Below are 24014 nucleotides of genomic sequence, written 5' to 3'. Positions count from 1 at the left end.
GCTGTGGGTTAGATGGACTCCAAGGCATTTCCTCAGGTGGCAATGGGCCGATCCCTGGGAAGGCAAAGCTGTGCAGGAAGAAAATGGCAAGATGCTACCTTCCCTTAGGGAAAGCCCCTTTCCCGGGAGCAGGGAAGGCGAGGCAGTTTAGGCTGGGTCAGTTTGTCCCTGCCATCAGAGTCTGTTGGTCCTGGAAAAAGAGGGCCTTATTTTATTTATTTATTTTTCTTTGAGACAGTGTCTTGCTCTGTCGCCCAGGCTGGAGTGCAGTGGCTCGATCTCAGCTCACTGCAACCTCCGCCTCCAAGGCTCAAGCGATCGTTCCGCCTCAGCCTCCAGAGTAGCTGGGACCACAGGGACCACAGGCGCCCGCCACGACGCTGGCATTGATTGATTGATTGATTGATTGAGAGAGAGGTAGCCTCCCTGTGTTGCCCAGGCTGGTCTTGAACTGCTGGGCTCAAGCAATCCTCCTGCCTTGGACTCCCAAAATGCTGGGATTACAGGCGTGAGCCACCGTGCCCGGCTAATTTTCTTCCTTTCTTTTTTTTCCCGCGAGACGGTGGGGGGGGGGGGTTCTCCCTAAGTTGCCCAGGCTGGTCTTGAACTCCTGGGCTCAAGCGATCCTCCCGCCTCAGCCTCCCAAAGGGCTGGGATTACAGGCATGAGCCACCGCTTCCTGCCAAAAGAGGGCTTTAGGGCACCCCCAGAACCTGAGATCTCCCTCATCTGTCATCTTTAAAAAGGAGGAAGTGGACTCCCAGTCGAGCCATAGTCCATTTGTCCCGGGCACGGTGACTCCGGGGTGGCCAGGACCAAATGTGTCTCCTTCTGGCTTTTGCACCGCACCAACTAATCCGCGTCAGGCCGCACAGCTGCCCTGGCCTTCGCGGAGGACTAAGGCGAGGGCGGTGTACGCTGCTCCGGAGTCCCACCGCGGGAGTTGAGGCAGCGGATTCCGAGGGCAGGGTGGGGCGGAATCGGGAGGGATGCGGACCCGGTGGAACGCACTGCGCACACGGCGCAGGCGCCCGCACACAGCTGTTGACTAGTTTTCCAGCTCTCCCCGGAAGTCGTCCAGGCGCCGGTCTCTTTTTTCTGCCTTTTTGTTTCCCTCCCGGCGAGTCGGCGCGACGGTGAATTTCCGTTTCCGGTGGTGTCGAAGCGGACCTGAGGAGTCGCAATTGTGAACAGGTTCGGTGCTGCGGGCTGGGGTAGGCGGCAGTGGGGTCCCTGGCTCTGGGGCACTGGGAAGATCGCGAGTCGTGCGCGTGGGAAGGTCCTTCCCCGGTCCTCCGGGTTATCTTTGCTCCCCAGGAGCAGCATATTTCGCCTCTAACGGAGGTGTGCCTGGGAGTCGTTGGGAGAGGGAACGGGGTGAATCCCTGCAGAGAGCCTGACGGGGAGGGAAGGTGTCCGGGAGACGTCGTTTCCCGGCGACGTGGTCCCAGCAGGCGACTTGGACCTGAGCCGAATCTGTTGACCCCAAATTGTGCTTTTCCCACCAAGAGCAAAAGAAAGAGAAGCATTAGTACAGCTTCGGAACTAAAATATAGTAGAGAAGCAACATAACCTCGGAAATCCCACAGCTATTCAGTTTCAAAGCGTTCCTAGTGCCCAGCTCTCCTAACTCCCAGCCGGTGTTCCTTGACGTTATGGTGATATATAGACTTTCTGTTTCCGCTCGTGTTGTGTGTCTGTGGGAAGCCTCTGACCCACTTCTGTGCTCCAGTAGCACCCTGTGCAGCCTTGCAGTGTATCCCTTATTACACGGAAGGTACTAGTTTGGATTTCCTCTGCAAGTCAGATCATAGCTATATCCATTCACTGGCACAGTGGCTAGCACATCATAGATAGACCAAACATTTATTAAACGGAATTAATACAGGACCTTAATTGAATGAAATGGCACCCTGTCCCGCTTTTTTTCAATCAAGCTGTCAGATTTTATGCAGCCTGATATTCTTAAAAAACTCACTAATTCAGTGATTACCAATTTATTGGCCACAGATTCCCAGGTACCTCAGAAATCACTGGAAGGGTCTCTGTAAGTCCATGGGGTCTCCAGGCATCATTTAGAACCAGTCATATCTCACACATACAGATACTGCTGTTTTTCAAATGTGTGTAGATGAGTTATAATTCAGGAGTTTTACAGAGGTGACAGGTACTAAAAGTAATGCTGCGATCCTATTGGAAGTTCATAAAAACGTTTTAAATTTTTTATTACAATTTAAGTTTAAGTTAGGAAACCACTTCATTAGTCCAGTTGATACCTAGGTCTGAGCTGTCCAGTATGGTAGCGACATGTGACTATTTAGAGTTAGAATGAAATTAATTAAAAATTCATTTTTTCAGTTTCTTTAAGAACATTTGTTTAGGGCCACAGGTTTCCAGGCTTAAGGGTGGGGCCTTTGCCAGGGAACCACTCTCTTCTACCCAGTATTTTCCTGTCTCCTGTCCATATCACAGGGATATACTCCGGCAAGTATTACTATTAATTACTTCATTCATTCAACAGATATGTATTGTGACAGAAACTGTGCTAGCCACTTTCTGGGGCATAATGATGAAAAGAATCTGTCCCTTCCCTCAAAATCACTGGAAGCCGGGGGTCTAGTAGGAAGACAGAAAAGAGAACAGATGATTACATTTTCATGAAAGGCATGCACAAGGTGTTATAAAAAGAAAGAGAAAGAGCACCAGCCCAGACTGGGTATTTGAGGACTGGGACTGTTCAGGAAGATGTAACATCTGTATGAGTTCTTGACAACAAGTGAGAGTTAAGCAAATAAAAAGTAAGAATGTATCCTATATAGAAGAAACTATATATGCAAAGGTCCAGAGGGCAGGCACATTGATGGACCGCAATTAGTTGAGTAGCATGGAGTAAGTATGGGGAGGGTGATGGTAAGGAGATGGTAGCCAGAGTGGGAGACACAGGTTAGCTGATGGATAGTCTTGCATGCTATGCTACTGAGCCTTCACTCAGTAAGGAAGGCTTTGGGGGAACTGCAGTAGGATTCTGAGCAAGAGAATGCTTTGATAAAATTTTGTGATTTAGAAAGGTCAATAGATGGCAGTGTAGAAAATGAATTGGAAGGGCTTGTGTATAGGCAGAGGACTGATTAAGAAGCCATAGTGTAGTTAAGATCTGGGCAAGACATGGACATGCACACTTGAGGGTGAAGGCTGGGAGGAGGGAGAGGATCAAAAAACTACTTATCAGGTACTGTGCTTATTACCTGGATGATGAAATAATCTGTATAACCAACCCTCATGACATGTGATTTACCTATATAACAAACCTGCACATGTACCTCTGAACCTAATACAAATCTAAAAAAAAGAGATCTGGGTGAGAAATGAGGGTTTGAACTAAGGTGAAATCTATTTATACCTTAGGAGAAAGTAAGACAGGAAAATGAAAGATCTCAGGAGATTTGAAGGAGACAGAATTACCAGATGTGGAGACTGATAGGATACGGGATGAGGGAGAGAGGAGTCTAAGGTAACTGCCGGCTGATCCTCACATGGGAGACTGGAAAGATGACATTCGCTGAGATGAGAATGTTGTGGAGGAAGCTGGTATGTCTGGAGTGGTGAGGTTGGTTTTAGATTTGATAACTTTGAAGTTCCTGTAGAAGAACCAAAGGCCTGGAGGTCAGCTAAAAGATGCGTTTGGCTCAATTTCATGGCTTTGTGATGGATTAAATGTCCTTCTCCAGTTAGCACCTTCTAACTATTTATCCAGAAGTTACTAGGACTCTTTATTTTGTTTTATTTTTCTTCTGATATATGCCCTGGGGGAAAGCACTTATATTACAAGTACTTATAATAGACTAAAGCTTAGGAGCTAGCACCCTCTTTCATAGTAAATAGAGTGACAGTCTAAATGGCATAAGCAGAGAGAACCCACTGCTTTTAACAGGTAGTTCATAGGAGTCACTTACCTTGGCCAGTAAATGGAAATGCCCATCCTCTTTTGTCATACATAATCTTGAAGATTGTGCCAGTTTTGAATAATGTGAGATGTCAAGCATCACACTTCCCTAAAATGCTACACCTCTATAAATGGATTTAAATATGCAGAACCATATACAACTCTCCCTGCCTTTCCTGCAGGCTCAGCGATATGAGGCAGCATCGACAATTTATGGACCGCACACATTATCTGCCTACATTCAGCTCTTCAGAAACCTTGCTAAGGCTATTGCTACGGTAATCAAATATTGTTTGTACGTGCGTGCGTGCGTGTGTGTGTGTGCGTGTGTGTGTGTGTATGTCTGTATGTGTCTGTGTCTGGGTAAGAAAATGCAGAGGGAAGTGAAAGAGAACCTTAGCTTCGAGTGTTCAGTTTAACAACCTTTATATTTTACAAAATTTATAGTTTTGTGGTATCTGTAAGAAAATAAATAAAATTTCTTTCCAAATTTTGGATCTAGTTAACATCCTTTCATGGTGGCAGCTTCTTTCATATATATTTTGTCACTATTTTTACAACCATCATGTGAAATTAAGGAGATATCGTTTCTCCCCAGTTTTCAGAGGAGCACATAGGCTTGAAGATAAGTGATGAAGCTTACTACACCTGGGAGTTGAACCTGTGTTCTCTAATCCTTGCCAGATTCTCCTCACTCACTCCAAAAGTTGAGTAGGTCAGCATTCTGGGATGCCCATTTTCCACATTATAATATCTTGGAAATTGGGATGCATTTTCCAATCAGAGGAAGCTTATGATTATAATTAGTAGCATGCTTTTACTTTCTTGGTGGTTCAAAAGATAATATGAGTTGTTAAATCAATGGAAGCTTAGATTTGATGTAAAAATAGTGGTGCCTTGGAATGAAAACATTGCATCTACCTAAAATATATACCACTGAACAAGTTTACTTGATTTAAAGGAACTTCACTTGTGGAAATCTTCCCTTTGGATGTAGTTGTTTATGAAGCTGCAACTGTGATGTCAGAAGGTTAGTCAACAAACAAGATAAAGAGCTTAAAATAATAAGCATCCCCTTATATAATAATATGTAAGCCTCAGTAAAAAATGTGAAACAATTGTGGCATAGCAAAGAAATAAAGCCCTTTTAATGAAAGAGCTTGGATATATTAAATTGAAATGAATGAAATGGTTGTCTCTGTAGGTTGCATCAGTCGAACGTTGAAAATTTCATATGCCTGTATTATTAGTTACTGATTGTGTGTTTGAAATTTCAGTATTTTATATAATTCCTTTGCACATATTTTAATCAATTGATATTTATTTTCATTTTATCATAATTTTGGTCTCAGTTTTAGGTTACTTTTTTTGAATAACTGTTTGTATTTATTTATTTATTTCTATTATAAAATCCAAATCTATTTGTAGGTCATTCAGATTATACAGAAAAGCATAAACCTATAATCCATCCCTAGAGATAACTACTGTTTAACTGTCACTATGCTCATAGGTCTATAGTTGTTCCCAAGAAAATAGATTCTTCAAATTTTGTAGTGACAATGAAGAAAAATGCAATTAATTTGGTGGAAATTTGTTTTACAGTCAAATTTCTGGTCAAGCACCTTAAAACTAGCTATGTGATCTTGAAAAAAACCACTGAATATGTCTAAGCCTATTTTCTCATTTGCAAAATGGGAATGATAATACATTACCTATGTCATATCATATGCAGTTGTAAAGATTAAATCTATAATGTGAGGAATAAAGAGCATTAAATATTCATTGAAAGTAATGGCAAAATGCCAATTACTTTTGTACCAACCTAATATAGATATAGGGATATTTGAAAATTGAGATTTGTATTTTTATGACACTATTAAAAATGGTAAACTTTGTGGGCAATATAGATTAAACCAGTCAGGATGTGGGATGATCTTAAATTTTAAATTAAAAATATATTTATTATATTCTTTTATTAGCACAGACAAGAATCTAGGAAAAAACTTGGTACTCACTCCAGGTGAGAGTGGCTCAATACTTTTTAAAAATTAAAATAATAATTACACTGTCATGGTATAATTACCTTTTTGCATATTAGGCCCCTGTACAAAGTCAGACAATTTGAAAGTATGCTTCCAACCTTGTACTCTGGTCACTGTCCTTATGTTGTCTAGGGGAATAAAAGAGTTGCCTATGACCAAAACTTTCTCCCAGTGATAAGAGTTTAAATTATGAATTTCTAGGCTCATGCTTAGCAAGGCTACCTTCCTATTTTGCTCAAGGTTGTTAGCTCTTGGAGTATGTATATGTGTGTGTGCACTCTTCCATTAATGCAGGCATTTCTGGGTCTGGAGGCCTGGGGAAAGGGTCTTTGACTCTACCTGTGCACTCCTTAACAAATGCTGTCTGTTCCAGGACACGGTAGCCAACCTGAGCAGAGGTCCAGAACCTCCCTTTTTCAAACAATTAATAGTTCCATTAATTCCTAGTATTGTGGATAGAGCACCAAAAGGCAGAACTTTTGGGGATGTCCTGCAGCCAGCAAAACCTGAATACAGAGTGGTAAGACTCATGAGCAGACCTTGGAATCCTTTAGAGGGAGGTTTTGGGGGATGAGGGGAAGGATGTCACTTAGTGTCACCATTTGCCTGTAATCATGCTGTAGACCAACTGTTAGCAATGATAATTTTGACAATTGTTCTTATCTCTGCAAAAGTAATGAGAATGGGGAAATATTTATTTTTTGTAAGTAATTGTGTCAAATTGAAATTCTAAAATCCAAATTATTCCTTTTCTTAAGTGAATGATCATGGAACTATTCACTGGCACTGAGAGTTGTCTCTTAAGTCAAGGATAGGAAAAACATACAGAAATGAAGCAGAATTTGTACCATTACTATTTTATATCAATCTTGTGTCCTGAAAGCTTGCTGAATCAGTTATTAGTTTCAACAGTTTTTCTGGGGGGAGGAGGGATGAGTAAGAGGGGAGTCTGGATTCCTTAGGAATTTCTACCTATAGTATCATGTCATCTGTGAATAAAAATAAGCTTATTTATTCCTTTCTATATTTCTTTTCTAAATGCACCTAATTATTTATCCTTATTGGACTGGCTAGAACCTTCAGTAGAATGTTCTGCTTTTTAAAAAAATTTATTTAATTTTCAAATTGATAAATAAAAATTATACATATTTATTGTGTACAAGATGATGTTTTGAAATATGTATACATGGGGAATGGCTCAATTGAGCTAATTAACATATACATTATGTCACATACTTATTATTTTTTGTTGTGAGAAAATTTGAGACTCTCTTAACAATTTTTAAAACAAAATATGTTGTTTTTAACTGAAGCCATCAAGTTGTACATTAGCCCTCTTGAACTTATTCCCTTTGTCTAAATGAAATTTTATATTCTTTGATCAATACCTCCCCAACCCCCTAACCTCCTAGCCCCTGGTAACTAACCTTCTGCCAACATTCTACTCTCTACTTCTATGAGTTTAACTCTTTATGGTTCTATATATAAGTGAGATCATGTGGTATTTATCTTTCTGTACCTGGCTTATTTCACTGAATCTAATGTTCTCCAGGTTTATCCATGTTGTATCAAATGTAAGGATCTCATTCTTATTTATGACGGAATAGTATTCCATTGTGTATATGTGCTACATTTTCTTTATCCATTCATCCATTGATGGACACTTAGGTTGTTTCATATCTTGGCTATTGTGAACAGTGCTGCAATAAACATGGGAGTTCACATATCTCTTCGACAAACTGATTTCATTTCCTTTCTCTATATACCCAGAAATGGTATTGTGTATATATTTTACAGTAGTTCTATTTTTAATTTTTTGAGAAACCTCTTGCTGCTTTTCATAATGGCTGCACTAATTCACATTCTCATGAACAGTGTGCAAGAGTTACCTTTTTCTACATTCTTATCAACACTTGTCTTTTGTCTTTTTAAATATTATACATTCTAACAGGTATTAGGTGATATCTTGTTGTAGTTTTAATTAGTATTTCTTCGATGATCACTGATATTGAACATTTAAAAAAATACCCTGTTGAGCATTTGTATGTCTTCTTTGGAGAAATGTTTATTCAGGTCCTTTTCTTATTTTCAAATTGGGTTATTTGTTTTCTTGCTATAGAGTTGTTTGAGTACCTTATATCTTTTGGATATTAACTCTTTATTGGATGCATAGTTTGCAAGTGTTTTCTCCCATTCTTTAGGTTGTCTCCTCACTTTGTTAATTGTTTTTTTGGTTGTGCAGAAACTGTTTAGTTTGATGTGATATGCGTCTGTTTTTGCTTCTGTTGCTTTTGCATTAGGGGTCATATTAAAAAAAAAAAAATCGCCTACACCAACATCATGGAGCTTTTCCTCTAGGTTTTCTTTCAGTTGTTTTATAGTTTCAGGTTTTATATTTAAATCTTTAATCAATTTTGAGTTAATTTTTATATTTCCTTCTTCTGCATGTGGATATCCAGTTTTCCCAGCAGCATTTATTGAAGAGACTGTCACTTCCCCATTGTGCATTCTTGGCACCTTTGTCAAAAATCAATTTATCATAAATGTGCGGGCTTATTTCTGGGCTCCATTGGTCTATGTGTACCAATGGTGTGTTGATTACTTTAGGCCAGTACCATGCTGTGTTGATTACTATAGCTTTGTAGTATATTTTGAAGTCAGGTTGTGTGGTACCTTCATCTTTGTTTTTTTTGCTGAAGATCCAATCCAATGTCAAATAGAAGTTGTGAGACTGGACACTCTTGTCTTGTTTCCAATCTTAGTAGAAAAGTATTCAGTTTTTCACCATTTAGTATGATGTTTTCTTTAGGATTTTTATAGATTCTCTTTTTCATGTTTTATGCCTAGCTTATTGCAAGTTTTTGTCAGAAATCAGTGTTGGAGTTTTGCAATTTTTTTCTACTGAGGTGACAATGTGGTTTTGTCTTATTTTAATAAGGTATTTGCATTCATTGGTTTTCAGATGTTAAATAAATGCCGTATCATTTAGTCATGGTGTATAATCCTTTTTAGATGTTGCTGAATTTGATTTGCTGATATATTGTAAGGAGTTTTCTACTCATGTCCATGAGGGATATTTTTAGTTTTCTTTTTATGTGTTGTCTTTGCCTTTGGTATTGGGGCAATAGTGCTTTCAAAGAATGAGTTGGGAAATGTTTTCTCTTGTACTTTCTGAAAAAGTATCCAAAAGATTGGCATTATTTACTCTTTAAATATTTGATTGGATTGACCAGCAAGGCCATATGGACCTGGCTTTTCTTTATGGCAAAATTTTTATTACTAATTCAATTTCTTTACTTGTTATATGCCCATTCATATGTCCTATTTTTTGTTCTTGCATCAATTTTGTGTCTTTCTAGGAATTTATCTTTATAGGAATTGGTATCATTCTAGGAATTTTCTCATTTCATATAAGTTGTTTAATTTGTTGGTGTAATATAAAAGTTGTTGTTGCTCATGATAATCCCCTATAATCCTTTTAATTTCTGGAGAGTTGACAATGATATCCCCTCTTTCTTTCTAATTTTGGTAATTTGTGTCCTCAAAGAACTAGCATTTAGTTTTATTGCTTTTACCTATTGCATTACCTATTACTAAATTTTTTAGGCAGGACCAGAGCAGATTTTCATCTTGAGCAAATCCCTTCGTCACTTCCCCCAGCACCCCTCATCCCCTCATACACTAATGTAAAATTCTTTTGAATTATGAGGTTTTCCAGTCTGGCCTGGTGGGAACAGAATCTTGTCACAACTCTCTATGAGCCTGGGGACTGTTCTCTGTAATTCTGTTAGCCCATTCTTTTCCTGGCTTCCAGTAGTTCCCTTATATGCATGCAAACTTGAGGGGAGCTTTCTGCAAATCTCCAGATTTCTGTCTCTGTGCAGCTATCCTCTCTATGATGCTCTGTGCTATAAACTCAAGACTGTTTGTCTTTTGTGGACACCCAGCTCCATATCCTCAACTTAGACTGCCAGACTTGGCCTGAATTCTCCTCCTTCTGCCGTGGCCCGTAAACTCTGATGACATTGAGCTGGTGGATTACAGGGTTCTTGTTTGTCTGCTGCCACTCAAATATCACTGTCTTTCTTTGTCACTTGAAAATCCATTGTTTAATATATATTTTTTCCAGTTTTTTAGTTGTTTCAGGTGGGAGGATAAATACACATCCTGCCACTCCATCTCTTATAAAAATAAAAGCTTAACTATAAATGTAAGCATAAATATGTGTCATCTGTGAAAAGTTTTGACTGTTCTAATTTGATTCAAATATTCCCTGTATTTGTGTTGGGAGGGAGGTGTGAGGAATTATCAAGGCCTGAAGAAACCATTTTAATATGCTGTCACTAATATAAACTACAGCTCTAGATCTTCACTTGTATCTGAGTCTACCCAAAGCAAACTCATTGGCCAAACATTCCTATGTCTATTGTTGCAAGGGTTAATATTCTTAGAAGATAACTTACTTGATTAAATAGAACAAAATCTATAAAGGCACCCTAAATTATAGAATTTATAATAGATAATGTCCAAAATATGAGTATATCAAAAAACCTTTTATTAGAAGTCATTAAATGAATTTTTACTTTCAGGGGTAAGTTGCTGAAGTTATATTTGTAGGTGCTAACCCGAAGAATTCAGTACAAAACCAGGTAGGCATCAATGATTTTCTTTTACAAATGTAATCCACTTTTTAGCCATTCATTCATTTAAATATACCTCTAGAGGTTAATAACATAAAGACAAAATGTTCCAACTTGTTTTCCGTCTTATTTTGTAGGTACGGGAAAATATTCAATAGGTAGTTAATGTGGATTGAGTCTGGGTAAAAGCACACAGGAAACATATAATTGGCTCCACTTAGGACCAAGTATAGCATAATGCATGTATGACTTCATTGTCTGTCAAACAGATGTTAAGTTGAATACAATCCCATATATATAATTATGTGCCACATACAATGATGTTTCAGTCAAAGATGAACTGCATTTGTGACATTGGTCCCATGAGATTATAATACTCTACTTTTACTGTACCTTTTCTACGTTTAGGTATGTTTAGATACACAAATACTTACCATTGTGTTACAATTGCCTACAACATTCAATACAGTAACGGGCTTTACAAATTTGTAGCCTAGGAACCACGGGCTATACCATCTAGCCTAGGTGTGTAGGAGGTTACACCATCTAAGTTTGTGTAAGTCTAAGTCTGTGATGCTCATGCAATGATGAATTTGCCTAACAATGCACTTCTCAGGATGTATCCAATATATGACTGTATTCAAATATATAGAACTCTACCAAATGTTGTGAAATAGTCAAAGGGCCAACTGAAGGATGTGTGTCTTTGGCTTCTTCTTCTCTTTTTGTCTCTCTCCTCCTCCTCTACGCTACTGTCTCTGGTCCTACCTGTACTGTTGTGGAACGGTCACAGATCCCCGGGTGTATACTCTCCTGGCTTGGAGTCCTGGTGCATATGCTTTACTTTATCTTGCATTGGCCATTTCCCTATTATTTACTACTGGTGCTAATAGAGCATTTATTTATTAAACCTAAAAAATGACATTCAAAATACATGCCCAATGTTAAAACAATATAGAAGTGTAGAAAATAGAATATATAAGTGCTCCTCTACCCACAAACCTGCTTTCCAGAGGTAATAGCTGTTAAGAGTTTTTTAATAAAGCATTTCAGACTTTTTTGTTTTTATCATATGTATGATAAACTATATACATATGTAATATATCTATTAATAAAATTAATGTATACTTCTATAACTTCCTTAAAATATACTTATAACTACACAAGCAGTAACTGGACACATTCTAGTTGTAAAACCTCAAATAATAAAGGAATTTATAGTGGAAAAAGAGTGGGCATATGACTGTGATTTTGAGGTCATGGTTTTCACTGTGGCTGAGGATGCATTCCTTATATCAATTAGCTGTGCTTCCCAGGGCCTATAGTCACTTATAATCCAAAAATACCTTCCTTCCAAAAGAACCTTCCCATTCCTGTTTTTAAAATGTCATTATTGCCAAGATAACAATTGTGGCCATATGACATTCTCAAATATGACATTGGAGGAAAGTCTTCTACTTCTTAGGTAGTCAATATGCACCTGTTTGAAGTAATTTCTTTAGTAAGTGAATCTGTGCCACAATAGTTACGTGTTTATAACATTATTTTCTGAAGATATCAAAGTGTTATATCAAAACTGCATGTTTAGCTGTCACCTGATATCCCTAGGGTAGAGAAATTCTATCATCATTATTGCCATGGAGAAGCAGGAGAACAAAACGTTTAAACTACTATAGTGGTAATAGAATTAATTTCAAAGAATGCTCTGGGACTTGGTATAAAACAATTTCTATAACCCTTCTTCATTAGTAGTTATCATCACTATTTATGGAATGCTTACTATTTTGCAGGTAGTATTTGCAAGTATTCCTATTAAAGTGCTTTATATGCGTTATCACATGATTAATTCCATCCTTACGACTACCCAATGAGTTAAGTTTTATTACCCCTACTTTCCAGATGAATAAACTGAGGCTTAGAGAGATAAAGTAACTTATATTATGCATAATTAATGTATGCAGTACCTAATTATGCATCTGGAAGAGATTACGGTAGAGCAGTTGGGAAAAGATTGTCATATGTTTTATCCCTGGTATTCAGAGGCCTAGACTTGTTCTTCAGTCTATACTCTAGACATATTCAAAAAGCCCACCATATCTTCTCCATCTAAGGCCTTCCCAATGTCATTTGCCATAAATAGACAGAAATAACTCTCTTTACAAGTTCCTATGGTTATGAAAACTTCCTTATCGGATGTAATTCATCAGTTGAGTACTTAAAGAAGAATTTTAAGCAGTTACATGGCCCACATGTAAATAGGTGATACATTTAGCAAGGAGTTATTTGAGCACCAGTAAATGACAGATGTAAAGAACTGTGATAAATATAGGTACATTAGACATGTGTCTTTTAGGGTCACAATCTCAAGGATTTAAAAGGATACTAGAAATTTATAGCCTTTGTCTTTATTAACTTGTCATATCATTCAAATCTGTGCTTTGTTTGAAGCTGAATTCTTGGTCTGAAACAAATTCTTCTATTATAATAATCTTCCAATGGGGAAATAAAATCTTTTTATGATGTGGTTTCTAGAAATCTATTATAAAAAATCTGGAGACCTCCTTTAGTACCCCAGGATAGGGAAGATTTATGTATTCTTTTCAATTCTTTCACTCAGGGAGGTACGTTAACTAATAATTCATTCACCTGGAGATGGAAAGTCGACTAAACTTTACCATTTTCCCTTCTAAATTTTGAGGTGACTAGAGAAAGTCTTGGGATATATAGATCAATAAACATATCATGAAAAGGCTTGACTTATACCTTATTAAAATCTCAAGTAAGTTTTATTCCCAGCCTCTTTTCTGCCCTAATTTCCAAAATTTGCTACTAACTCTAAAATTATACTTCTTTCACATTTCTAAAAAAATCATGTTTTTTAATAGACTGGATAAATTAACATTCTGAGTACATTGCATAGAATGTTAAGAGGAAAGCCTAAGAATTTGGATGAAATTCTAACACATTTTCACACAAGGTATTGGTAGGCTAACATATGGTCAACAAGGGGAGTATTTACAAACAGGTTCCTTCTGTGACTGTGCAGTACCTGATCAGTTTTATTAATTGCATTTCAGACCCATCAGACCTTCCTCACTGTGGAGAAATATGAGGCTACTTCAACATCGTGGCAGATAGTGTGTAATGATGCCTCCTGGGAGACTCGGTGAGCACATTTATTGAATATTTTTGTCTTTCAAGCTTCGAAACCAGTTGGCTTGTAATGCTGGGAAGACAAATGAAAAGACTGGCTCAGTACAAGGTATTAATGATATCAAATTCCCAAGGAGGCTTCTGGACATATTTAGTTGATTTATTAGATTTCATTTTGATTCATTTTTCTACAAAACAGTGTGGTGTGTGCTTCTGTAAGATTAGGTGCTAATGAGGTTATGGCTTCCATTCTTACAGACATCTGTTCTGTTTTTTTTCCCCATGGACACAGGTATTATTTGTAAAATCTAACTAGCTTCCTTGCAAATTGGTTGAAAGGAGTATAGAGTAAAAGTGTTGAGATGTCTCTGTAGAGCTTGATATTTCTATAGGGAAAATGAGTCTATACCTGACATGTATTGCATGTTTGTATATGATCAATGATTCTTCATTTGAGTTACTAAAACACTAGAGGCTTGGGTGTTTAACTCTTAATGACTTGAGTGAGGAGATAATATACTCAGGCAATTTCTCCGGAGAGACATATCTCTTTGCCTTTTGCTACCAAATTCCTGAGCTGAATAGATATTTTGAAGATTTGATAATGTGTCTGAAATAAGACAATACTTCTGTTCCCAAGTCTATAAATTTAACATTCCATGACAGTGGCATGGAAGTAGGTACAGTTTTTGGCAATTTGGGTCTAATTCAGATTGCCTCAAACTAAGTGATATTAGTTTGTTAAATGTAAATATGTTAGTATGGTTCAGATGGTTAATTGAAAATAGGAATTTGACCATGGCCCATATACAAATATGGGCAAAATTTTTCTTTGGTATTTAAAGCTGTAGAGTATAGGTACATTTTAAAACAAGTAATGTATACTTATCGTTAAAAAGGTTATACAGGTAATAAAAGGAATGATTTATATTTAAATGCTCAAAGTTTTTGGCTAATAGCAGTCAATACTGAGGATATGTTTAGATCTCTGCCTTGTTCATTAGCAGCAGAATAATCAAATATTTGTTGAGAGTACTGAACCCATCACTGAGAAACACAGAATGTCGAGCACACTCTCTGTGCCCAAGAGATTTACTTTCAGCATAACTGAGGATATCAGTTAGTCCGTTGTATCTCACTGAGTCTAGAAGAGTGTCTGAACTCTCTGCTGTGATCTGCAGGGGCCAACATGATCTGGTTGCATCTGTTTCTCTCATCTCAAGCACTCTTCCATGGTTTACCATTCCCTGTACCAACTGACCTGCTTTCTGCTTTGTGGCCACATCAAGTTTGTTCCTGCTTTGGACACTTTGTATTTTCTGTTCCTTCTTGTTAGAATGTTTTTTCCTCCAGATTTCTGCAGACTCAGTTTAAATGACATCTCCCTAAAAAAACTTCCATCTTGTTTTCTACATTAAACTTGTCATTCTTAAGATTTTTATATTTATTGCTTTTTGTTTATTGCATTTATTTCCATCCTCAACTCAGTAGAACATAAGCTTCATGAAACTTGGGACCATATCTATCTTGCTCCTTACTGTACCCTCAGTACTTCTAGAAGAGAGTCTGACATGTATTCATTTTCTATATATATGTATATAAAACAAATGAATCTAGATGTGAAAATAAGTGTCAGATAAGGGCTAAAAATGCTTTGCAATTCTACAGCAGGAGAGACATCTTGTGGCTATCAGGTAAGGTTTCCTGGGGTGAGTATAATTTAGGTAGGTAGAAAGGTAGAACAAGTAAAGCTATTTCTACAAATTGCTGTTCTTTAAAGTTTCTCTTCTAGAAAATAGACGTTTTTGTCTGTTTTGTTCATTGCTGTATCTTCAATGTCTTGATAGTGCCTTGCTCATTGTAGGTATTCCCTGAATATTCATTAAATGAATAATCATGTATTTTTCTAATTAAACATTTTTAAGAGTAAAATTGAGTTTTGCTTGCTTGTTTGTTTTTTATCAACAGTTTTTATTGGCACAAGGGACTCCTGGGTCTGAGTAATGCAACAGTGGAATGGCATATTCCAGACACTGCCCAGCCTGGAATCTACAGAATAAGATACTTTGGACACAATCGGAAGCAGGACATTCTGACGCCTGCTGTCGTACTTTCATTTGAAGGCACTTCCCCGGCTTTTGAAGTTGTAACTATTTAGTGAAAAGTTGATAGATCATTTAAAGAACAGCTTTACTCTCTACACATTATATAAGTGATTTCAAATGAATGTGAACTAGTGAACTACTATGTTGACTTCTATAATCGTCGCTATTTGGGGACAGATAGTTTACTGCTAATGGGGTGGAGGGGTGTGTGTGTGTGTGTGTGTGTGTGAGAGAGAGAGAGAGAGAGAGAGAGGTTTGTCCCACATATCTTGTTCCAGCAGCCATATATCTTGTGGTCTACAGCCTAAAGCATGATTTCCCTTGAAGTCTTGGGGTTGTTTAAAGGAGAGTCCCTTCAATATAAAACCTCTGAAATATTAGTGAGAATGGCTCACTAATGTGAACAATGTTTAAACTATTTATTTATATATAGAATTCCTGAATATTAGTACTGGGAAAGTTTATAGAAATCATCTAGTCTTACCCTTCATCTTACATATAAGAAAAATGGTCTTCTAATCACATTTACAAAATATGATATAAACCTTGACCATAAATGTATGAGCCTAATTAGAGAAACAGAAAATCAGCATGTCAGTTTTCCTTCATTCAGAATCACATAGTCTTTCTAAGCAGTCATTCTGGAGTTAACATGCCTAGTTCAGAGCTGCTGTGGATGCTCAAATCATTTCTGGAATTGCCTTCAGGACACAATTATGAGAAAGTCAGACTTCCAATATTTTGATCATGCCTTGTGTTTTCCTAAGTGTCCTTATCCCACTGGATTGTGTCTCTTACTCCCAAGACTTATTCCAAATGATTTTTTGACTCTTTTCATTAATCAAATTCACCCCAAACTAGAAAGTTTTGCCATTAGCGTAGATATTAAAAATATTACTGGCTGGGAGAGCACTCCTCAAAGCAGAGGTTCTAAATTAATTTATCTGTTCTTTTACCATTTGCTCACTCACTCACTCATGGACCCATTCAATCATAGAATATTTAAGATTTCTATGCCCAGAATTATAATAGTGCGTAGGCCTTGATAATTAGTGAATTTGTACTTGGGATGAGTGTGTAAGTGTCAAAAGGTAACTATTATGAAGGAGAAAATAATCGATTTAATATGTAAATTCTGGGGAGGCATTTAAAAAATCAGTAATCTTCAAGTTATATCTTGTGTATCATCTGTGTTGGATACTCTAATTTGGGGGAAAAGAGGCTCCAGACAGTTTGCTAAATACTATTTTGAAAGTTATTTTTGGGCATTGTAAAATACCTTGCTTCATACCCCAAAGAATAAGATATGACAATCTGACATCGATTGTCTGAAAGTACTAATTGCATTTAAAATTCTTTAAGTTAACTACAAGCTCCCAGACTGCAAAGCAAATTTCCAAACCCAAGGTCATACTTTTGTATGTATGTAAAAGCTTTAGCATTTTTGGGAAAAAAAATCAATCTGTATTTCAAAAATAAACTTTGAGGTTTGAAAATAATAACAATATTAATAATGGTAGTATTAACATCTATTATGTATAACTTAATCTCAACATAATTTATTGAATTAGAATGAACCTGGAACACTTTTTGATGAATTGGTATCCTAGAGGCTGTTTCCTTGGGCATTAACTGCTGGAGGATTAGGTAATCAGGGATTCCAAGTGTTGTGATCTTTTTTCTAATGACGCCACAGTCTTCAGTGTAAAAGTTCAGAAGCCTAAAAGAGCAAGTGATCCTGAAAGTAGCTGATTCCAGACAAGAAAATTATATTAGAACTCATGATATGGTTTTTTAAAGTATTTGTTATTACTCAGAAGGGTTCGTGAATCAGTTTCCACTACCTCTATTCCTTCTATTGAAGCTTTCCTCAAATCTACTTGTGATTCCTGATAGCTCACTGGCAACTGTACCAAGGTGGCCACTGTATCATCTACTGATCCTTCTGCACCTAGCACTCTTGGCTCCAGATAACGCACAGAAACCTGTTTTCTCACCAGCTGTCATTTCTTTTAGGGCATGCAGTTCTATGTTCGCAGTTCATGTGTAAAAATAAAAACAAATTCCTGGATTATCAATATCAGTTCTTTACGTGTGCATAAAAGATATCATGAAGTAATTGAACTTATCTGTTGATATAAAAACACAGATCCAATTCGTGTCTGTGGATGCTGCAGGGACTGGCTCATTGGAGCCAAACCATGTGGCGGAAACTCCTGAAATTGGTGGAAAAAGTGGAATATGGCAGATTGGGTAGGTAGGAGAACAATTTTGGAGATTTTGTTTCTCATGTTAAAGTGTCTGCATTTTATTTGCTGTACCCTGCCTACTCTGGTTTTAAGGATTTTTTGACTTCTTCAAAAAGCACTGAATAATCTCTTTTCCAGGTCTAGATTTTTTGATGAGTACTGTGTAAAATTGTCAATATTCAATGGATTATTTAATAATAAATTAAGAATTACACTCATAAAAGTATTGTCTAATGAAAGGTAATGTAGACAAACAAACACTTTTTTAAAAAAAGAGGTGGAACAAAAGGTGGTAGATTACATGTAAATTAGGTTGGAAAGTGATACAAATGACTTGTAAATAACCACTGAAGCACAAGGGAACCACTTCTTTATCAGTTCCTTTCTAACTTCTGAAGATGTACTGCTGGTAAAACACATGTATGGTTGGCATTTCTTTTATTTTCTTTCTCTTTTTTACTAGTTGGGCAAAAAAATTTCCTAGGCAGGTAGCTAACTATGAAATTGTTTCATGCGCTAATTCTGAACAGAAAGACCAAGAATGAATTTACTTATGAATGTCCTTTTCTAATGTGCCCTCTTATGCTTCTCCTCCAATGTAAGCAAGCTTACTGTCTTTTTCTAAGATTAGCGCATGGATTCTATCTTTAGCCAAGAGGTTTCATCACTAGATGAACTTCTCACGTGTTTAGTTCTTCCAAATGATGCTCTTGCTTCCTGGGTATCCAACCTGACTTGCTGGTTTATATTGGCTTCCAAAATTTTAGAGTGATAGGGTATCGGAGAGGGAAATTTGCACATTCCTTATGCAATTTGTTAGTATGCATTCAGCTGTAACTCAGAAAATATTCCTGATCAACATTCATCCAAACACTAAAGACATTTATAACCTCACATAGCAGTAAGTCTTGAAGTGATAAATTCAGGTTTGGTGCAGCCACTCAGTGGCTCTTCTTAATATATTGACTTAATTCTTAGGCTTATCCTCTTAGCTAAAAGATCGCTACCTCAAGTCTACATATAATTGAATGCAGCAGCAAAATGGGAGGAGAGAGTTCTCTTTATAATCCCCTTTTAGAAGGTGGAAAATAGTAAGAACACAAGTTGAATTTTCCTTCTATTTCTTTGTTCAGAACTGTGCCACACAGCTACTCTTACCTGCAAGGGAGGCTGGAAAAAGGAATATTTAGTACTTTGTGCTTCTAGAGAGTGAGGCAAGTTCTGATAGTAAGAAAGAAGAGATAGCCGAAGTAGCTGTCATAAAATTATGTTAGTCAAGACAGATTAGTTATGCTACAACATTAGAGATTTATTTCTTGATCTCATGACCTGTCCATTGGGGTTAGCTGAAGGATCTGTTCCACATCTCATTTGAGTTCACAGGCTGACAGAGACTTCCATTCTAAACATTCTTCCATTGTGAGGGAACAGGAACAGGTGCTTCCATGATTAGGGGGAAGGGACAGGGAGAATCATGCAATAGTTCGTGAAGCTTCCACATTACTGTGCATTTTTCACTGGGCAGGTGACAGAACCAGGATATTTGCAAGCAGCCCTAAAGGTTACCACAGTGGGCAAGCAATAATATCTGCATATCCAAAGTAACTGCTCTTTGAAATAATTAGAACTCATTTTACTCTAGAAAATCTATTTTGGAAAAGAACACACATTGGAATAATGATGAAAAAAATTGCTTTCTGTATTGCAAAATGTATACGTTCCTTTAACAGATTTATATCAAGCACCTATATACTTTATGGCAGAAATTATGCTAAATCCTAAGAATGAAACAATAATGAAGGCAAAGCTATTCCCTGCCAAAAGGAACTTAGAGTTTAACGAACAAAGCAAACGGATGAACAGGTAATTACTGTACAGAGTGACCCATATTGTTATTGTTCAGGGAATTAGAGAGGGCACCTAATATGGTCTTGGTGATGTTTCAGTAAGTTTCCTGGAAGAAATAGCATATAAGCTAAGACTTAAAAGATATGTAGAAATTAGCTAGAAGAAAGGCAATGGTGTGCGCATGTATGTGTGTATTAGTGTGTGTTTGTGTTTGTGTACTGGGCAAATAGACTATTCCATGTAGAGGGAATATTGAGTACTTTATCAAGACTATAGTTAGAGTATAAGGAAAGAGTTGACAGTGAGGCAGCACCAAACTTTACCTTCATAAATAGCAATTTGGTTTTATACTTGTATTAGCATTTTTCCGCCTTGAGACTCTTCCCCTATAACATCAATGGCCTTGAATGTATTTGCCATTTGCTCTAATAATAAAATACACTTTCTATAACCAAAAACTTACCTTGACTCCCAGTTTCCAGTACCACTTAGTGTCATCCTTCTGTCTTCAGGGCTATAACCCTGTCCATAGACAAACCCATGGAATTGAATTTATTAAGAGACTTCTTTTGCTTATGTCAATTTCATATTTCCAAATCTATGATTTCTTTTGTTTTTTGTTTGTTTGTTGTACCTGCTAAAATGGCAAGTATAGCCAATGAAGACCATTCTCTCCCTTTAGATAGGGTTCAGAGTTCCAGCCGTACAAGTTCATAAATACTTGTGAATACTAAAAATTTGAGCCACCCACATAAAATTGAAAGCATCTTGGCCTGCATACTGCCAAGTTATCAGGGACCCAGCTTCGGTTAGTCCTATTTCTGGATTTTTTTACCATAATGAAAAATTAGAAGCCTAGGGGTATGGGGTCAATAATAGCTAGAGGAGAATAGAAGATCTACTGTCCCTGTCTGAAATCAGGTATCTGGAAACATTGACTTGATCATTTTCTCTGTCTCATTGTATTTTTCATATTCAGTATAAAAGACCAAAATAAGCTAAACGGACAAAAGAACTTAATAATCCAGCAATTGCAAGCTAAGGACAAAGTCCAACCACATCCCCTAAATGGCCAAGGGACAGTGATGATAACATGGAGAAAGACACCCTTAAGTGGGATTTCAAGAAACTAGTATCTGTGATTTTATAAAGTTGATTCCACTATCATGAGGAGAATACAACCTCTCGAAGGCTTTCCTACACTGTGGACTGTATTGTGCTGACTTGTTGCCTGTCTCTTCTCAGTTTCTCTTAATGTCAGTAATCCACGAATGCTAGAAATCTCACAGGGACTGGAACTTCATTTATAACCGGGGAACATAAATAGGAAGTTGTATAAAGAAAAGAAAGAACTCTACACACTGCTTTAAATGTGTCCCAGAGATTCTGGTATGTTGTGTCTTTGTTCTCATTGGTTTCAAAGAACGTCTTTATTTCTGCCTTCATTTTGTTATGTACCCAGTAGTCATTCAGGAGCAGGTTGTTCAGTTTCCGTGTAGTTGAGCGGTTTTGAAATTTATAGCACTAAATGCCCACAAGAGAAAGCAGGAAAGATCTAAAATTGACACCCTGACATCACAATTAAAAGAACTAGAGAAGCAAGAGCAAACACATTCAAAAGCTAGCAGAAGGCAAGAAATAACTAAGATCAGAGCAGAGCTGAAGGAAATAGAGACACAAAAAAAACCTTCAAAAAAATCAATGAATCCAGGAGCTGGTTTTCTGAAAAGATCAACAAAATTGATAGATTGCTAGCAAGACTAATGAAGAAAAGAGAGAAGAATCAACTAGATGCAATAAAAAAATGATAAAGGGGATATCACCACCAATCCCAAAGAAGTACAAACTACCATCAGAGAATACTACAAACACCTCTATGCAAATAAACTAGAAAATCTAGAAGAAATGGATAAATTCCTGACACATACACTCTCCCAAGACTAAACCTGGAAGAAGTTGAATCCCTGAATAGAACAATAACAGGCTCTGAAATTGAGGCAAAAATTAATAGCTTATCAACCAAAAAAAGTCCAGGACAAGACGGATTCACAGCTGAATTCTACCAGAGGTACAAGTAGGAGCTGGTACCATTCCTTCTGAAACTATTCCAATCAATAGAAAAAGAGGGAATCTTCCCTAACTCATTTTATGAGGCCAGCATCATCCTGATACCAAAGCCTGGCAGAGACACAACAAAAAAAGACCAATATTCTTAATGAACATCGATGCAAAAATCCTCAATAAAATACTGGCAAACTGAATCCAGCAGCACATCGAAAAGCTTATTCACCATGATCAAGTGGGCTTCATCCCTAGGATGCAAGGCTGGTTCAACATATGCAAATCAATAAACATAATCCAGCATATAAACAGAACCAAAGACAAAAACCACACAATTATCTCAATAGATGCAGAAAAGGCCTTTGACAAAACTCAACAGCCCTTCATGCTAAAAACTCTCAATAAATTATGTATTGATGGGACATATCTCAAAATCATAAGAGCTATTTATGATAAACCCACAGCCTATACTGAATGGGCAAAGACTGGAAACATTCCCTTTGAAAACTGGCACAAAACAGGGATGCCTTCTCTCACCACACCTGTTCAACATAGAGTTGGAAGTTCTGGCCAGGGCAATCAGGCAGGAGAAGGAAATAAAGGGTATGCAATTAGGAAAAGAGGAAGTCAAATTGTCCCCGTTTGCAGACGACATGATTGTATATCTAGAAACCCCATCATCTCAGCTCAAAATCTCCTTAAGCTGATAGGCAACTTCAGCAAAGTCTCAGGATACAAAATCAATTTGCAAAAATCACAAGCATTCTTATACACCAATAACAGACAAACAGAGAGCCAAATCAGGAGTGAACTCCCATCCACAATTGCTTCAAAGAGAATAAAATACCTAGGAATCCAACTTACAAGGGACACGAAGGACCTCTTCAAGGAGAACTACAAACCACTGCTCAATGAAATAAAAGAGAATACAAACAAATGGAAGAACATTCCATGCTCATGGGTAGGAAGAATCAATATTGTGAAAATGGCCATACTGCCCAAGGTAATTTATAGATTCAATGCCATCCCCATCAAGCTACCAATTACTTTCTTCACAGAATTGGAAAAAAACTACTTTAAAGTTCATGTGGAACTAGAAAAGAGCCCACATTGTGAGGACAATCCTAAGCCAAAAGAACAAAGCTGGAGGCATCACACTACCTGACTTCAAACTATACTACAAAGCTACAGTAACCAAAACAGCATGGTACTGGTACCAACACAGAGATATAGACCAATGGAACAGAACAGAGCCCTTAGAAATAATACCACACATCTACAACCATCTGATCTTTGACAAACCGGAGAAAAACAAGAAATGGGGAAAGGATTCCCTATTTAATAAATGGTGCTGGGAAAACAGGCTAGCTATATGGAGAAAGTTGAAACTGGATCCCTTCCTTACACCTTATACAAAAATTAATTCAAGATGGATTAAAGACTTAAGTGTTAGACCTAAAATCATAAAAACCCTAGAAGAAAACCTAGGAAATACCATTCAGGACATAGGCGTGAGCAAGGACTTCATGTCTAAAACACCAAAAGCAATGGCAACAAAAGCCAAAATTGACAAATGGGATCCAATTAAACTAAAGAGCTTCTGCACAGCAAAAGAAACTACCATCAGAGTGAACAGGCGACCTACAGAATGGGAGAAAATTTTTGCAATCTACTCATCTGACAAAGGGCTAATATCCAGAATCTACAAAGAACTCAAACAAATTTACAAGAAAAAAAAAACCCATCAACAAGTGGGTGAAGGATATGAACAGACACTTCTCAAAAGAAGACATTTATGCAGCCAAAAGACACATGAAAAAATGCTCGTCATCACTGACCATCAGAGAAATGCAAATCAAAACCACAATGAGATACCATCTCACACCAGTTAGAATGGAGATCATTAAAAAGTCAGGAAACAACAGGTGCTGGAGAGGATGTGGAGAAATAGGAACACTTTTACACTGTTGGTG

The 24014-nt window shown here is 37.3% G+C and overlaps 1 pseudogene; it reads left to right on the top strand.

Moving 5' to 3' along the window:
- Positions 1–1055: 1055 nt before the first annotated feature.
- LOC134759160 (putative inactive neutral ceramidase B) lies at positions 1056–18495 on the top strand (annotated as a pseudogene).
- The last annotated feature ends 5519 nt before the right edge of the window (positions 18496–24014 follow it).

This window comes from Gorilla gorilla, chromosome 8 (genome assembly GCF_029281585.2).
Source record: "Gorilla gorilla gorilla isolate KB3781 chromosome 8, NHGRI_mGorGor1-v2.1_pri, whole genome shotgun sequence".
Lineage (NCBI taxonomy): Eukaryota > Metazoa > Chordata > Mammalia > Primates > Hominidae > Gorilla > Gorilla gorilla.
The sequence above is the reverse complement of the archived record's forward strand: the minus strand, read 5'-3'. Positions and strand labels throughout refer to the sequence as shown.